The 19,013-nt window shown below is 41.3% G+C and overlaps 1 long non-coding RNA gene across 4 annotated transcripts in view; it reads right to left on the bottom strand.

Moving 5' to 3' along the window:
- Positions 1 to 19,013, bottom strand: part of LOC127385823 (uncharacterized) — a 155,687-nt gene that overhangs the window by 92,161 nt on the left and 44,513 nt on the right. For 2 of the 4 annotated variants that reach the window (XR_007889757.1, XR_007889758.1), the window contains exon 1: positions 12,055 to 12,201. The exons of the other annotated variants lie outside the window; for them this stretch is intronic. This is a non-coding gene — a long non-coding RNA (uncharacterized LOC127385823). Of the gene's footprint in view, positions 1 to 12,054; positions 12,202 to 19,013 lie in introns of those variants that run through there. 4 annotated transcript variants of the gene reach the window in all.

Below are 19,013 nucleotides of genomic sequence, written 5' to 3'. Positions count from 1 at the left end.
GCACTATGGTCTCAAATATTTGCAATGCTATTGCCCCAGAGTAGGATCACCTACAGTCAAGTCAGCTTTGGAAGTTCCCTCTGCAACCTCTGGGAAACCAGAGCAGCCATACATTTTAAATAGGATCCTCAAGAAGGCAGCAAGCTGAGGTAAGAGCAGACCAAGTGGGTGCTGCACAAACCTGACTAAGCACCACAGATCAGTCCAGCCAGAAGTATACCAGCTACTTATTGAAGTCACCAAGTTTCCAAGGTTAAGCGTAGCAACTCTTACGGCAAACCAGAATGAAACAGCAGTCATAGTATGAGGTACTGTCACTAAGGGTATCCTTACTGAAAAGTTTATGTTTAATCCCATTTCATTTGGAAAAGGAGATTTCACAGGATTATTCTTATCTGAAGAGACAACCCTGTCATGGGGGATTTCAGTGGCAGCACTGAAGAAGCGGAAACCGGGAAACAATGAGAACACCTTCTTGATCAAGAGATGAAACATTTTCAAATGAATCATCTTCTGTTGCTGATGTTGAACTAGCCAGACTTTTCTGCTTTCTATGTGGCAGAAAAGGGGGTAGAGGGTGTCTTTTCACCACCCTCTGGTTTTTCCACACCTCGCTAGTCTTCCTAAGCTGTAACAAAAAGCACAGAGACATCTTATGCAGCTAAAGGACACTGGTTATTGTATTGAGAGAAGGTTGTCTCTCAAGAAAAAATTATCATGGGTTTTGATCCCATAAGTAAGACTCCATGTAAGTTAGTTGAGAATACTAAATTATGTAAGTCCATCTGCTGCTCTGTGCCAGAAGGAGAAAGAAGAAGCATAACTGTAGTATCAGAGGTCTCTGACGATGCAGTGAGACTGGATGGGAGAAATTCATCCATATCCTAATGCTGCTGAAGTTTATAACGAGTCAGGGATTAAGCTGACTAAATTATTTTTTTTTTTAATTATTCTTCATTCTAAATTCACTGGCATGTTAAACCACATATGCAGTAAAAAAATATTGCAGGCAACGTTTACAGTTGTAACTGTGGATCTTGAAACTAAACTGTCATAAGTGTTGCCTTCACTCTCAAAGACTGGTCTCAAAGAGACGCAAAAGGCCACACCGTCCAACATTTGTAGAATCACCACCACATAGTAAACAAGAACAGCATAGATTGTACAGTATTTCTTTACACTGCAGAAACAGATCAGTAAGACCACCATTCTACTGGTGAGGTAGTAAGGCATAGGAAGGAACACCATGGGGACAGTAGGCCACACAAGTGCAAAAGATGGAGTAGACAGACACTTAATGGGCTACATTTAGTATAACAAAGTCTTTCCCTTGGCACTTACACATCATTCCTACAAAAGGTTCCGTTATTCTCATGTGTTTTTAACATAAAACTGTTCAGCATTTTCAGATTATACATGTAACCTTTTATCTGCATAATTTAAAGGAATAAACCTACCTCTATAAAAAAACTCTTTGCAAGTGCTTTCATCAACACATAGTTAATTTTTTGCAATTGGGAATTTGCATTAACACACACTAGCAAATATATTTTAGCACAAATTAACTCCTGTACTTTGTCCATTTTGAGATGTTATCCCTCATACTCATTTCCCAAAGACCTCACACAGGTGGAAGGTTCAGAACAGGGAAAACTTTCTGAGAAGCCAATTCCCAAACATCCCTTTGTGTAGCTGATGAGGTTGAGGTGCACTCAAGTTCTGTTGCAACTGGCATAATGTCCTTGTAGCACAGGTTTCTGAGGTCACCAGAATAACATTTAGACTAAGTGATAAATTGCAGAGATAAGTAGTTCTCTGTGGCAATGGCTTGGCTGCATAGACAAATTTGTCTGAACTCCCTGAAATATCCTAACTCACTCTGAGTTAGATGGTCAAGCAGATTGCAACAGCTTTCAACTACTTTGGAATCATTCATAGCTGAATCAGAAACCTGCTGCAACAGAGAAGATCCATTTTCAAGTTTCTTGGCTTAATGTTCAGCTCTTGTGGTCAGGGTCTTTGCAGTCATCATATTTGGGGCTAGAAAGGAACATCCCTCTTGCCAAGGTGAACGACCCCCTTTTCCACTCTAGTTCTCTTGCCAAGATTATCTCAGCATATCTTGTTTTGTGACGTTATCTGGGCAATGGACACTGGTGACAGATGGTTTTTTCCAATGATTACTCTGCATAAGACTGAAAGAGTTCAGGCCAACCGTGGTGCTTTGGCTTAACAGCAATTTTTCTACTACTATCTTCAAATGACCTTTAGATGATCAAACGGTCCTGAAAGTATTTGCAATTTTCTGAAAATTTTGGTCCTTAATTTCTGAAAAACTAGAAAGTAAATGCTGGCCACTTCTTGTCTGTCTTCTAAGGAATTCATCTAGGATAAAATACATCTTCCAGCAACACACTGAGCAATCACAAATTACAATCATGCAGACTGCATAGAACCCAAAATATGTTAATATTGTGAGAGATTAAGTGAGCTCAAAAACATACTAGTTCCATTCTAGGCAAGCTTGATCCAAGGGCTTTTGAAAACAAGGAGATACATCTGCTTTTTCTTTCCCCCAAGCCAAAACACAACAAGTGTCTATGTATATATTTAATCTCCTTCTAGAATTAACATTTCCCACTAAGCATTTCTCTACCTTAAAAAGGAAAAACTGATAACAAAAGGATATCTTTTAGTCCCATTCTTCATATACAGGCATGCAGGCAGCAGATACGGGTCTCTGCACATTCGGGTTCTCCAGTAGTTTGTTATACATACAGTAGACTTTGGTGGCTAAATGTGACATGAAGTCTCTTCAAGGTCCCCTTTTCCATGGCTAGGCATACATTCTAATTCCCTAAGCACTGCAGATACATAATGGATTTACAAAGGAATGGCCAAACAATTCCATTTAGCCTCGTTCCCGTCTTTCTACAGTGAGTAATAGCAGTTGTTTAGTGTAAGTTTAAGAATTAGAGCAGCTTCAGACCAATTCATCTCATAAAAGAGCTCAGCTATTTAACTAACTGCATATTTGAATATTAAGGATGGGATTCAGGTAACTGAACTTCAGTCTTAGAATATCTAGCTAACTACTCCAAGCCTGTTGTTGAATTCTACTCTCTGGTCAGGTTGGTGACCCACAGATAGCAATTCATACCCTCCAAAAGAAGTACTAAAGAATGGACCACAGCCCTCTGGAGGTGCCAGTCTCTCTACATTGATTGTAGAAAAAGCCTAGATACTGAATTGTACTAAATAAATGGATTAGCTGAGTTAGGCAAGAAGAACCCTACCCCAAAAACCACCACAACAGCAATAAGAGCTGGTGGTTGACTTTTGTAGATTTTTGTAGTCCCATTGCTCTACTTACTGAGTCAGTTTATAGCTTCTGTGTGCTGCAGGAATACTCAATAAGCAAAAAAAACCAATCAAGTCTCCAGGAAGACTGATTTACTATATACACACATCAGAGGATCTGAACCACTAGATTTACACCACAGGAAAATGATAACTCCAGATCTACATGAAGCTGAGATTAAGGAGCTGCCCACTTGCAAAGAAGAGAATGCAACTGGGGGTAATCTTCCCAATAAAGGCCATCCAATAATAATTCTTTAAAATACTGTTCCTAAAATTACTCTGCAGGTAGTTATAAAAAAGAAAAAAAAAAAAAAAAAAAAAAAAGGAAAAAAAATAAGGAGAAAGAAAGAGACATCAAAGCTATGTTAACTGCTTATGTCTAATACATACTAATACATTTCAATTCTGGGAAGGGAAATAAAATAAGAAGAATCAGATTGTGACCAGTAGATAGAGCATATAACAAGACAGCAAAAATATTTCCATCCATGAAATTAGAGTGAGAGCTCTAACTTTTTGCCAGTTGACTGGCATTTCCCTCCAACATTTCTATAGCAAATTTCAGATTTTCCTTGAAAATTACATTTGCAAGTTAAACATAGCTTTTGTTTGTAGTTAACTTGCCCTTGATTTGTCTTGCTCCATAACTCAGAACTTTGGGGAATAATGGATTCTAAGCACAGAGCCAAGCCCTCTGCAAGGACTGGGCCAGTGTAGGAGAGAGGGAGGAACACTAGGAGAAACAAACTCAGAAGAACACTCTGCGTTACTTTTATGGGTTTTTCATTTTCTGGGGGTGAGGATTTGAAACCAGCCTTGTTTTCCAGCATGCACATATAAGCACAGCCCTGTGGTTTAAGATAAAATGCTTCCAACAGGACTTCATGTCATTTCCTGCTGAAGGGTAAAGGACCAGCAAAACCTTCCAGCATGAGTCAAGACTGGTTTTATAAATGCAGCTAACAAAAGATTGAATCTTCTCTGACAAGTGCGAGGTGTTTGTACCAGGCAAATTAGAGGTACAAAGCTGTGTGTTTAATTCTGACTGAAAGCAATTGAGTGCTACAAATTGTACCAGAGGAACTTTCTAAATTGAAGGGAACATAAGAAAGAGAGGGAAAAAAAACATCACTAAAATGACCTCCACACAGTGACAGTTGAGAGATGATGAAACCTTAGCAATTTGGAAGGGGAAAGGGAACAAGGCAGGCAGAGGGACAGACAGAGAAGTAATCTGGGAGCTTTTCATGGATAAATTGTTTTTGAGAACAGAAAAGCCATGCCTTCTTGGATTATTGCTAGTGCTACAGATGAACACGTATTTTAGTGAATACAAAAGCCAGGATTTGAAAAATATTTTTTCCCCTCTTTCTTTTTTGTATTATCACAAAGAAAGACAGCAAACATGTCAAGAAAGATTTGGTGGGTTTAATTGAGCTGCAGTTGTATCCTTTCCTGTGTTTTCTATCATGTCAATTTTCCAAGTGGCCATCAAGTTTTTGTCAGTCAAAGCAACTCGAGTATACAAGGCTGACATTTAGTATAGCTCCAGGATTTGCCTTCCTCCTGGCACCACTATCAAGAGGGGCTTTAAGCATGCTTAAGTTGACTTTAAATCAGGATGTCAGCTTTGAAATCAGGCTGTCTTTGGTGTTCTTGTCAATACTGCTGAATTTGGTAAGCCCTATACACCTTCATGCATTAACCAGCCAGTATTTGAAGCTATGTTCCTCTAATACATATCACAATCTTTTGCCCTTTACTCAGGATTAGGGACCTTTACAGGTTTGATTGGGTGACTTATTTTTTCCCCTCCTCCTTTAATGGGAAAGCACAAATGTCTTCAGTCTGAGGTTCACGGGAGGAGGGGATGGGGATGTTGCACTGGAGAAAGGACATAACAAAAGTGAAGAGATGGAAATCCTTGCATATGTGTGTTTATGTCCCTTTGTGTCTATTCTGAAGCAGAGGTGAATGCAAAATGGCTTCCTTTCACCAAATACCCTTGCAGACTGAGATGTTCACAGAGCACAAAAGCAGAACTCCTGCAAAGGCACACCATAGAGGCCAAAAGAAAAGTGTGTCGGGGAGCTGTCTGTGACAAGTAGCTGCTAGATAACCAGACAAGAAACAAGAAGAGGACTAAGCCCAAATTTTCCCCTTTCACAGGTTCAGGGTTATTGCATAGCAAATTCCCCAAAGTGGTTTGTCATCACAGGAGTTTTAGGAGCCCATGGGACTCCAACCCACAACATCAAGATTTAGTTTTTTTCACGCAAAGAGCCAAAGCCTTGACCATGGAGCTTTGGGGAGTTCTGCTTCAACCCATAAGGAATACCAGAGCACGTTTGAAATGTGGTTGCAGAGTTACATTTGCATTTTGGAAGCCAGACATCTGAAGACCTCAGCTATCCAAACTGAGGATTCTGGCTTTTTTCCTTACCTTTTGCATTTAACAGTATGAAGAAATATTTCTAATTTTCTCAGATGGCATAAACTGACATTGAAATCAATGAAACCAAGACAATTCAGTCTCAATACACAAGCTGCGCTTTTGCTTCAGGTATGAGAGAGAATTAATCCAGATTAGAGGAGAATAAGGGTGCACAGTACAGGAGGTACTGCAGAATGTCTCCTACATGGATACAGTAAAAGAGTTTACAGATGAGCTATGCTAGAACAGTCATCCCTGAATACATTTATACTATAACAACTTTTCCAGTTAATTGCATGGTGCAGACAAGTTCCCCAAAGCAAGAAATTAGTAGTCATTGTGAACAGAACTAGAACATTTTTCCTGTCCTGGATTGAAAACAATGAACTAAGAATATTTGCTTTTCTAAACAGTTACCTCATTTCAGAGCACCCAGGAATATTTCAGAATATATAAAACCTTAGGTATGGACATGTTTGCTGAGAAAACATTTTAGAAGGCAAAGAACACCCTAAAAAGCGGCAAGAGTTGAATTTCATAGAATTAAATTATTACACTTTGCAAGATTTAGTCAAAACCATGAAAACTCATTTTAGTCAGTCCTGTAAGGAAGAGAAACACTAGCCTTTTGCTAGCACAAAGCAGGATATCATCATCAAGAATCTGTAGCCAAATTGAAGTGACTGAGTTATAGTGCACAGGGTAAAACTTTTAAACAGTAAAAGTGGCATAGACACTGACATTAATAGTTCATCACAATTTCACGGAAATAACTTCTCCAGTCACTTCATTTAGTGATTTCCCATTAACGTCAGTTTTTTCATCACAACTGTTTGTGGCAGCTTCTTCCAAAACGACTCTTTGGTATTTCACAAGAGTTCTTATGTAACTATTAAGTCAAATAAGCCATGAAATAAGTAATGAGACCCAAAATTCCATTATTATTAGGAAAATGTATTTGAAAGAAATGTTATTTTCCAACATCCAAACAGGACAAAAACTCACTAAACCAATGAAAGGAAAGACTAAGCCATCTACTAATACCATGCAGCAGAAGTCAGTACATCAGCCCAAACTGGGTCCTCCTGTACACTCATGTATATACCAAGCAGAAGGTAAAAAGATTCCAGTTCCACTGGTTGCTGCAGTGGGCACTATTCAAAGACAACAGTACCACATTAAAACGGTTTATAGATCAGCTGCTAAAATTGTCATTGGAAAACAGGCAAATTCAGGGTAATGACTGTAATGTGGTGCTTTGTGTACAGAAGTGGTCTTGGGATGGAGATTTGAACCCAAGGCAGAGTCAAATAGGAGGACTTATTTTCTTGTTTCCTTGCTTATTGGGTTCATGTCATTAAGAACTTCAGCTTCTCTATAATGAAGTTCACTGGGGTGAAGAGGTGAATGGTTGAATCTCTGGGGAGGCAGGAGGCAGTTGCTGCAAGCAGTATTTTTACTTGCCAATAGCTCTAAAGGAAATTCTTACACATCAGCTGCTGCACAGGAAACCGTCCTTTGCAATACAATAAAATTTGACAGTAAAGAATAGCTTGTGCCAGCGAAGAGGTTGTGTTCTCCTTGCCTCTGTCACTTAAATGGTAAACAGCATCACCCAGCAAGACATCAATTTTTTTTTTCTGCTATAAAAACATGAAAATTCACTAGAACAGCCCCACATTCTACAGTAAAAGCCAAATATCCTTCATTTTACAGAAGTGAGTGTTTTGGTGGCCAGGCAGACTGTTTAACGCTCTGCCGAACAATGAAAATACCAAACTACAACTGTAGTAGGCACACAAATCTGAAAGCTGTCTCTAGCAGTGCAAAGAGAATCAGAACCAAATCTTCATAAAATCAGATGACTTAAAAGCCACAAGAAGCATGCATAAAGAAGGCACTCAAGACCCAGGAGGTTGCCAAGAAAACACAAGCATGAGATATAAACCACCTCTTATATTAAAACACACACAAGTGTGTCTACCTTGCACCTAAAGTTCTCCAGAGATGGAGACTCTGTGATACTCAGCCACCTACTACACTACCCTTGAATTAGAAGGATGTAAATCTTAGAAAGAACTTAAATCTTCCTTTGTACAATCAAAACCTATTTCATCTTCTCTCATCCTTCATACCCCTTCATACCCCTTCATACCCCATACATACCTCTTTTTCCTGAAATCTTTAAAGCTCATTTCTATTGTAAGGCTGCCCCCTGCCCACCTTCCTACAAGAAGTCACCTCTCCTCTCCTCAGTATGAACTGATGTCCCACCTTACATTCTCTCAAGGGCAGGAGTTTGGCTTTTTTTGCTAATTGCAAGGCATCATGTGAGCTGATGGCTCTTTTCCAAGTAATAAAAATGCATTCTCTTACCATTCCCTTTAGCCATTTAACTTTTAACAGATTTTCAAAGTGTCTGGTGTCCTTCTGAGCTGTATCATGTACAGCAGAGTAAAAACTTTTCTGCCACAAGAATATAAAGCTGTGTACTTTTCCATTATAAGGTACTGATCCTGCAAACACCTTTGCATTCTACAACACAGTAGTGGGAAAAGTAGATATATTGTTAATGTGTTTAATTTGGACCATGTGAGCAGTCTCTTCATGATCTCTTGCAAGCCTGTGAGTCCTTTTAAGTGCATTAACTTGTTTTACAATAAGCAATAACATAATAGGGATTTGAGGTTCAGAAGTTAAGGTTTCTTAATAAAAAAACTCTGATTATAGATGGGGGGAACTGTAGCACAGGATACCTCACCCAAAATGACAGAACTGATGCAAGCACTAGAAAAATGTAATCCTCCAGCATCCTGTTTGCACACATCCCCAGTGCAGCGTCTCCCCTTTTAAATTAAGAAAATAGATCTTTTAAAAATAACAAATTAAGGATTCCAAGCAGCATACTTTCATGAGGTAGAGAAAAAGGCTGGACTTTAAATTTCAAATGCTCTTTAAAAAATAGCTGAAGTAAAAAACAAAACAAAACAAAAAAACAACAAAAACAAACAAACAACCAAAATTATATGAAAGCATCCATTTTCATTAGTGGAGATCCATTATAACTGGTAATCGAATACAGCACCACTACTGGTTTCTTAAGGATGTTTATACTACCCTTCAAAATGCAGAAAGCTCCAAGATCAAACTGTCATTTAATCTCGTTATTACATAGATGGGACAAAAATGTCAATGGTTCCCCATATAAAGATACAATAGGGAAGAGGCTTAGCATAGAAGGTAACTCTGTATGGCTGGGTAAATATAAATTGTATTAGTTCTCAAAAGCAGTCAAAAGAGTCCCAGGAACACAAAAGCAGAGCACTGCAATCCTATCAGCCCCAGCTACTCACTGGGGCATAATCTTATTTACTGGTTCCCACTGGAAAGTACTGTGTCCCCTCCATGACGTCTTCCTGCATGGTTTTTAAGGCTGACCCATGCAAACGCCACAGAGTTTGGTCTCCCTCGAGGTGAATGACCTTCCTGGCATGCTGGGCAGAAAGCAGTCAGTAGTCCTGCTAGATTAGTCCCAGAAGTGGTAAACTGCACATCATACAGCATGAATCAACCCCTTCTCACTCCTCCCTTATTCTCTGTTTATCATAAGTCAGAAGTACCTGAATGAAAATCTTGGTTGGTTTGAGATAAAGTGACCAATGCAGAATTGGATTGTTAGGAGAGAAACACAACGTTTTGGAGGTGAAACAGCTCAAAAAAGCCAAACTAGTGTGGCAAACTAACTCATTCAGAACTAGAACACAGAGGAGCAACTATTGCTGGAGGAGGGAGGAATAACAGGTAAAGCATGCTTACAAAAAGAGCCTGGCTATAATACCATGTTTTGGAAGATATCACTACCCCAGAAAAGACCTACTGCAAAACTGGACTGCTGCAGGACCTGTTGGTGCTCAAGTCAGAGAAAGCTAGAAAGACATTAAGGGAGACCTTGGTCTCAAGCAGTGGCAAAGGACAGTCTGAGACAGTGGCACTCAGCTTGAAGTATTTGAACTAGATAATTTATCTCAACTGAAAAACAAAACCAAAGCCACTTATTTTCTCAATGCAAAAAATAAACTTCATTTGAACAGAGATAATCTAGAAGCTCAAACTGCTTCTGACCTGTATATATCCTACAAAAAAGCAAACAGCAAAATGACTGTGTGACCTCTTCCCAGAAAGAGACAAAATCCCTGTCCCAGAACAGCTCAGCAGGCAATACCCAAATGCATGCAACATGTGGTTTCTACAGGAAACAGAAATCTGCTGAAAGCCAACCCCCCATAAGAAGTGCCAGGACTGGAGCCAAAACATGAAGACAGGCCTACAGGAATCACAGAATGCCTAGGTTGGAAGGGACCTTAAAGATCATCTAGTTCCAAACCCCTTACACAGGTAGGGAAACCTTCCACTAGACCAACTTGCTCAAAGCCCCATCCAACCTGGCCTTGAACACTTCCTGAGAGAGTGCATCCACAGCCTTCCACGGCAACCTGTGCCAGCATCTTACCATCTTAACACTAAATAATTTCTTCCTAATGTCTAATCTAAATCTACCCTCTTCCAGCTTAAAACCATTACCCCTTGTCCTATCACTACACACCCTGGTAAAAAGTCCCTCCCCGGCTTTCCTCTAGGCCCCCTTCAGGTACGGGAAGGCTGCTATATAGCTTTCTCTTCTGCAGGCTGAACAACCCCAGCTCTTTCAGCTTGTCTTCATAGGAGAGGTGCTCCAGCCCTGTGATCATCTTTGTGGCCCTTCTCTGGACTCGCTCCAAGACCTCTATGTCCTTCCCTCTATGTCCAGAACTGGACACACTACTCCAGGTTGGACCTCACAAGTGCAGAGTAGAGGGGCAGAATCACCTGCCTCGACCTGCTGGCCACACTTCTTTTGATGCATCCGAGGACATGGTTGGCTTTCTGGGCTGCAAGTGCACATTCATGGCTCATGTTGAGCTTTTCATCTAACAACACTCCCAGGTCCTTCTCCTCAAGGCTGCTCTAAATCCATTCTCTACCCATTCTCTAATCTGTATCCGTGCTTGGGATTGTCCCAGCCCAGCTGCAGGACCTTGCACTTTGCCTTGTTGAACTTCATGAGGTTGGCATGGTCCCACCTCTCAAGCCTGTCAAGGTCCCTCTGGATGGCCTCCCTTCCCTTCAGTGTGTCAACCACACCACACAGCTTGGTGTCACCAGCAAACTTGCGCCCTTCCAGCACACCCTGCCTGTGCCAACTGCTGCTCCATGCCCTGTTTGTCTATCCCGTTCACCACACTTCTGGTTGCTGGCATTCCTGGGAGCCACTTTTGTGGGAGAGGGGGGTGAGCTCTGCCCAGGCCTCCTCCACAGCCCTCTGACAAGCTGCCTGGCACTGTCTGGGCTTGTTTCTGGCTCCAGAAAGCTCAGTAAAGACCCCATTTTTTGCTGGTTTTCTACCCTGATGCAGACGTGCCTGCACTGAAGCTGTTTGCTTCTACAAGTGATATGGTCTAAAACAGACTGTGAATAAAAGGTGGTTTTTTATTTCTGCAAGATTGGATTCTGTAAATCTCAAAGTGATTCTAATGAAGATCCCATTTATATAATTAAAAAAAAAAATAAATAAAATTCCTTGTCCAATGCCAACTCAGAATCCTTGTTGAAGATAGAACTGCCAGAAAGGCTTTTTGAGCTGTTGTCTGTCTATAAACAATAACGTGAAAGTTGTTTTATGCAAGCACCAGGCAACATCCAAAACTGCTGCCATCATGAATGCAAAGGCTAAGAACACTGCACGTTACACAGCCTGGTCTAGGAAGGGACTTTCTAAATGCTCTGTGCTAATGAACATTAAAGGCAGGATATGGTTATCAGTATTCACAGCCTTACAGCAGCAAGTTTCTACTAATGTATTAAATAAGAAATCCCTGCCTCATGCACAAGTAGAATTATGGAGACATTGCTATTCAGTCAGTGGTGTGCCACACTCAGGCTTGCTTCACACGTACTGTTCAGCTCATAGAAATGTAGAGACACAGAAACACATTGTTCCCAGAAGGTTCTGAACATTTTAAAAAAAATTATCTGTGGAAGACTCTGAAGACAAATACAATTTTTAAAGCAAGCATTACATTCCTTCCCATCCAAAGTGACCTTGCCAAACCATTTTCTTTCTCTTCCTTTAGGATACCTGTACTGCCTTAAGAGCTCTAGAATGATACTGGCTCAGGGTGATGTTTAGAAAAAAAATAATAAGAAAACCAGTGACATACCTGAAAAATGAAGAAACTTCTTGTTGGAAATAAATTATTATCACTTGATCCTATCACATTCTTCTCAGACCCACATGTTCTTTATTAGTGAGAAAACAACAACAGCAGAGATTGAGCTCTGATGCCAGCCATCAGTGCCTGCTGTTGCACTGGAGCCCAAAAGCCACACATTGTGAAGCCACAGCAAACCTTTCTCCACGGGTTCACTCTAAGTAGACAGGAATTACATCGTCCAGGTTGCTGCTTGCCAGGGACAACAGCCAAACAGAGCTGAGGTGTGATAGGACATGGGTCCAGAGTACTGGACTATACAAGGCTTTCCTTGGAAAATACTTGCTAATTCCCAGCAAAGGTTTTAATTCAGTTTTCATTATATTTGATGACACCCTGAAACATAGAAGCCTGTCTGTGCTGTGTGGGCATTAGAAAACCTTTTCTAGAATAATGGTTTACCCCCAATTCCTTGCACCTTACTCATATGTGCTTGTTAACAGATAGAGTTGCATGTTGGCTTTACCACCCTTGAAGGATCTGATTCCCAATTTTCTCTTAATTGTAGTGCCTTACATCTGGACAAAGTGGGTGAAAAGAAAAATTAGAATAACTGTTTCCCTCTATTTGCATTTTTTTATTATGAACAGTTACCCCACACCTGACACTATAATTTTTACTCAGGCTGCCTGGTTGTAATTTTTCCTCTTCCTGTGTCTTTATGGTGTACCAGAAAGCCAATTGTTACAGTTTCCCCTCTAATTCCTATATTTGCCTTGTAATTCCACATCAGAGCTAGGTGATGTTTATCACCTCCATATTTTCCCCACCAAAAGTATAAATTTGGTAACATTCCCAGACTTTTTAAATCCAACTTGGCTCCTTAAAAACAAATTACAGCCATTTTAAGAATGAAAACATTTCATTTTTACGTTTTCAAACTTCTTTTCCACCACTACTGCTCATTTCAGCACATCTTTCCATTTTGAACAAAAGAAATTCCCTTTTTCATCCAAATTCAAATGTTACATCACCTTTTCACACATACACTTTTTCACAAGCCCTAGTGAACCAAAAGATTAATTACTCACTCTATCCTCTAGCCCAGCACGGGGCTTGGCACTGTCCCACTAACACAAAAAGGGACTAAGGGCACGTCTGCACTGGTGAGAGCGGGTGTGGTGATTTCAGGACCAGGGAAGCTGGAGCAGAGGTGCCTGAGCCAGTGGAGATCTCAATCACTGCAGCCTCATGGTGCTCTGAGCTACCAGACTCTGATTTTGAGCAAGGCTGATCAGCACAGGCAGACCATTGCGTGGATGCAGCTGTGCCATTTCCCATCCCCAGATGGCAAGCACGCTGTGCTGACTTTTAAATGATTAGCAAGTCCTTGCTGAAAAGCACAGCTCATCAGGGTAAAACTTCCAAGCATGATGCTGAGGTCTGGTTGCTCTCATGAAGTGACTGTTTCATGAGCTTTGCTGACCAGACAGGGCTTGCCATTCTGTATGTACCACCACTATCTGCTTCAAGCCCTTTTTAGGCAACCTTTTTTTCAGGTGGAAATTCCAGACGTAAATGTTTCGAATTATACAACTAGTTTCTGCTTTCCACAGTGAGGGGTCAGCTCCCTGCCAGCAAACTCATGTATAATGCTGCACTTGTAAACTCTTAAGAAAAGGTCTGATGGAACCATGCTTCACTGGGTAGTGACAATAAAACTGCATGGCTTCCTTTTCATAAGGAAAAGCTTCCCAAAAACTACCACTTCAGACTGAAGCCTCAGTGTGTGGATGGGTATAAACCCATACAGGTGAGATTTACAATAAAACCTGAGCTATTTTTAGGTCTTATCAGCCTAAAAGAAAACATCTTTAGAAGTCAATCTACAGAAGAATCTCAGTGATAGCATGAAACATTGTGTACGTTTCTTTCCATGGTTTTCATGGGATTTCAATGCATTGATTCTGACCACAGGGGTCAAGAATATCAAACGAACAGCATGGGGGGAAATAAAAAAAATATTGTCTTATTCCAGAGGCTTGCCTTAAATACATGACAGAAGTTATCACAAATAATTAGGCTGATACTTGCTTCGAGTTACAATTGCCTTTTTAAAATTTCTAGTCTTGTTGTAGACTGTCTAATGGGGTGACATATACCACAAAACTGCCTCCAGGACATGTGAGATTGTTTATATTCAGGTGCCAGTGCCACCCTGGAAGCAACCAAATGGTAGATAAAGACTTATTTGGTTTGGGGTGGGGGGGGAAAGAAAAAAGAAAAGACAGTACAAAAAACCAAAACCAAACCAATAAAACAATTCTAGCAAAATTTTAAATGAAACAGTATGAGTGTGAAAAATCAATGGGTAAATTATTTTAGAGCACTTATCTTGAAGTTAGCGGACAGTGGTCACTTTGAGAGTCTGCCCATACTGAATGCAAGGGAGGTCCTTGAGACATCTTTTGAAGCTGGATGCCACAGATCTGTAGGCACAGCTTTGGCTACTACTGGAACAGGGCTCCTGAGCCCACAGAATTATCAGAAATGCCTGGAGTTTCAATGCCAGCACATGGCAGCCACAGTAGATCCGACCCACGCCCAAGGGTTTGCACAGGGCTTGGACTCACACTTAGCGATAGTGAAGGCAGATCTTGGCTTGAGCTGCTACTTGCTATTTCTGCTAAAAGCTAGATTTGGTAATTATATAGACAGAAAAACACACCCCTTCCTTCTAGACATCATCACTATTTCCCCACCAGACACTCTGACTGACTCTCATGAGCAGCCAAGTAATTTTCAGGCAGTTCATTGTCCCCTAAGTGCATGAAATTGGGACAATTGTACACAAAGAAGAAGAACACAAAAGCAAAGCAGTACAGCCAGAAGACATTTATAATGCATATATTTTGCTTCAAGAAATGTGTTTTATGGCAGAGAAAGGATAAGAGACAGGATCTAGAGGCAAGGTCTCCCTATTCCTTATTTGTAAGCACACTGCTTTAAAGAGACCCTGAGAAACCTCAGATTTTGACTGCATTGAATCCTGCACTGCGTGTTCAGACCAAGTGTTTATTTTGTACCCAGAGCAATATCCCAATGGGAAGACTCCCACTCCAGCCAAACAGAAGAGCTTCATCATGTCTTGAAAACTCCATTAGCATCCCTGGCACTCACAAATCCCCTTAGACTTGGTCAGCTCTCTGCAGGGCCTCTGTAATCATGGGTCCACTAGCCACATCATCACAGATGCACACCAAACATCATCACAGCAAAAGAGAGCAGCTCAGCAGACACATGGTCAACCTTCTCCTTTGGCTGCCCAGATACTATTGCAAGCCCAGGGCACCTCCTCTGTATTATTCCCTGCACACCCATGGATACAATCCAAATAATCATCAGGGCACGGGGATGCCCATCTGTCTGACCCAAGATGGCAATGCAACTGCTTTACACAGTCCAGCTCCATGTGGCCCGCAATGGTCTAGTCAGTGTCAGTGCACAAAACACCAGCTGCCTCAAGATCTGCTAAAGGTCATTCTTTTACTGATGTCCCTCTACGTCTGCATTTACAGCTTATGCATTTTTAAAAGATCAGGTTTGATTTGGAATATCTCAGGACGAGAGCCTAGCATTCACATAGGGCACACAGGTACCCAGTGGTGACTTTGCATATAGGAAGAAGTCCTAAAAGCCCTGTTTCCTGGCTGTGAACCTGCATCTTGCAGAATTAAACTCATGCTTGGCTCTCATTTAATCTACAAAAACTTTGTAATAGATGATCCAGAGACAGTATCACCCTAGTATAAGCAGTGCTGGGTGTGCTGCCAATATCTCAAACATCCTGGTTTGTGAGTTTGTTTGGGCCATGGAAATTTCCCAATGGATGTCTGCCTGAGGCTGTATTATGGAAAATTCCCAGCAAAACCATACAACTGTTTTGTTGTTAATGTTAAAACCAACCAACAAACAGACAAACAAACACACACATTCTTCAAGGTTTCTCAAAAAAAAACCAAAAAAAAAAGAAAAAAACACTTTTTCCAGGAAAAGCTGCCAAAGTTTTTACAGTTTCCAAACTGAGAAAGTCCCATTTTATACATGACCACTAAGGGCTTATTCGAATTTGGCAGCTGAATGGGTTGCAGATTCCATCTGGACTGAGCATCCCCAGCCCAGAGCCACAAGGGTTGAGCAAAGCTTCTGCTGAAATCTCTCCCACCAGCTGCTCAGGGTCACTTGTAACACTGGCAGAGTTCCTGTAGGCATTCAACATGCAGCCTTTTGCCTAAAAAGGGAAGGTGTTTGATTTAAAAAAGTGGCAATGTGACACATCACTGTGTTTTGCCATGCCTCCAACAGTGACTTTAAAGCTGTGTGGAAAAAGCAAGTTTGTGCCTTGCAGGAATTAGAGCTATTTATTAGCACACCACAAGGCCTTCATAATGCTCAGATAGTAAAACCAGAATCTATAGCCTAGAGTAGACATGGAAATTAAGAGAAGTTAAAGGAAAGGTTGCAAAACATTAGCCTATGACATTGTTTTAACATAAATATACTTCTGTTTTAAAAGGACTGCTTTAACTGGGCCAGATAACTGAGCTATCCAAATAAAGACTGGAAGTCTTCTGATTGAGACAAATGTTGCACATCTGGGCTCCCAATGCAGTCAAGGACAGGAAACAGGTAGTGCTAGGACACGGTTCATCTTACCTTGAGGCAGACAAGCAAATGAGAGCAGGTAAGTTCTGCTTCCATGGTCTCTGCAGAAAGCTTTTGGCTGGAGGGTTGGGTGGGGAGAAACTTGATGAAATTCAACAAGGGCAAGTGTAGAGTCTTGCATCTGGGGAAGAACAACCCCATGTACCAGTACAGGTTGGGGGCTGACCTGAGCAGTGTAGGAGAAAGGGACCTGTGGGTCCTGGTGGACAGGAGGATGACCATGAGCCAGCAACGTCCCCTTGTGGCCAAGAAGGCCAATGGCATTCCGTGGTTGTATTAGAAAGGATGTGGTTAGTAGGTCAAGGCAGGTTCTCTTCCCTGTCTATTCTGCCTTGATGAGGCCACATCTGGAATACTGTGTCCAGTTCTGGGCCCCACAGTTCAAGAAGGACAGGGAAGTGCTTGAAAGAGTCCAGCGCAGAGCCACAAAGATGACTAAGGGAGTGGAACATCTCCCTTATGAGGAAAGGCTGAGGGAGCTGGGTCTCTTTAGCTTGGAGGAGACTGAGGGGCGACCTCATCAATGTTTACAAATATGTAAAGGGCAAGTGTCAGGATGATGGAGCCAAGCTTTCTTCAGTGATGACCAGTGATAGGACAAGGGGCAATGGATGCAAACTGGAGCATAGGAGGTTCCATGTGAATATCAGGAAGAACTTCTTTACTGTGAGAGTGACAGAGCACTGGAACAGGCTGCCCAGAGAGGTTGTGGAGTCTCCTTCGCTGGAGACATTCAAAACCCACCTGGACACGTTCCTGTGTCATGTGCTCTAGGTGATCCTGCTCTGGCAGGGGGGTTGGACTAGATGATCTTTTGAGGTCCCTTCCAGCCCCTAGGATTCTGTGATTCTGTGATCACCTAAGATGGGACTTGTAATAGACACATCTGAAGACAGGGAAAATAATTCCACTGAAGCAGCCAAAGTAAAGGGGTAAATTAACAAATATTTTTAAGATAACTGAGGAAGGAACATTCACTCACCTTCAATCACAAGAACAAGTATTGGAGCAAATCTCTCCAGCAATCAAGGCTTTCCCCACTCCTGCCCCCCATCCTTTTATTCTCCTCAATTCAGGTCACAGTGAAAACTTCTCCATCTGTGCTATTTAGTAAGCACTGAGAAGCTTTGGCTCAGGGAAAATGGTTGTGGTGGGGTTTTTTTGTTTGTTTGGTTTTGGTTTTTTGTTGGTTTTTTTTGAGAACATATGCACCTAGCTGAGAAACAGCTTGGTTAGGGCTCTGTAAATATCTAGTTCCCATGGGGTATGTTTGGTAGCTCAGCAAGGTATTAACACAATCATGCCTCGTACTGGTAATTTTATATTTTTTCCCCTTCCCAGCATCTTTAATTCCATTGAAAAGCATTTGCGGCTTTACAATTAAGCTGCAACCAGTCAAAAGATTATTTTAAAGCTTTTCAATGACAGGTTTTTTTCCATACTTGTGTATATGTCTAGATTTTGGTATGGTTTGCCCCACCATGCCTGACCATCACCAGGTTTCATTTAGGTGTTTAGCAGGTGCACCATTGTACTGCCTGGCAGGGAGTGCTCTGGCAATCGGGTTTGATGGATGGTCTTCATGGAACTGAGGGGCTACACAAAGCACTGCTACTCTCCAGCATCCACTCTAAGTATGCTCTCCAACCTGCAGTACTGTGGAGAATGCAAGTCTTTGTCTTAGAGGAAATGTCCCCTTCCCCTCAGTTTAAGGGTACCTCATATAGAAGGCCAGCTTGAATTTGACTAACAACTGAAATTTGGGGCAGGACATTCCCCAAAGTCCACGGAGTTTATAGGCTAATCTCATAGGCTTCCTCAAAACTAAACTCTGAACGGTAAGCTCCTGTGGGAGTATTCCACAGCCTTTATCAGGTTCTGTCCAGTTTCTCTCTCCACGAGCTCTAGAAGTCTAGATGACTATCTTAACACAAGAAAATAAAATTTGAATTAAATTAATTTTTATTTCAGTCACTTCAGAAGTCAAGCTACTAATTTTCATTTGATGTTGCTCACAGTGATGATGCAGATTTCAGTCCACTGACAGCCCACAGTCATCACTCCTTTGTATCTTTACAAATCAAGCTTTCTATGACTTACCTGTCTGATTTAATGATCCTTGAGAAGAAACACTATATAAGTATCAAATCCTAAGGAAAGTATTTTAGAAATTTCTGTTCCAACTTTTCTAGGTTACCTGGAGCCACCACCACCACTCCCTTAGGTCAGGGTTGAGTATGCTG

This window comes from Apus apus, chromosome 5 (genome assembly GCF_020740795.1).
Source record: "Apus apus isolate bApuApu2 chromosome 5, bApuApu2.pri.cur, whole genome shotgun sequence".
In the NCBI taxonomy this organism is placed as follows: Eukaryota; Metazoa; Chordata; class Aves; order Apodiformes; family Apodidae; genus Apus; species Apus apus.
Note: the sequence above shows the minus strand (reverse complement) of the source record. Positions and strands in the feature narration are given on the sequence as shown.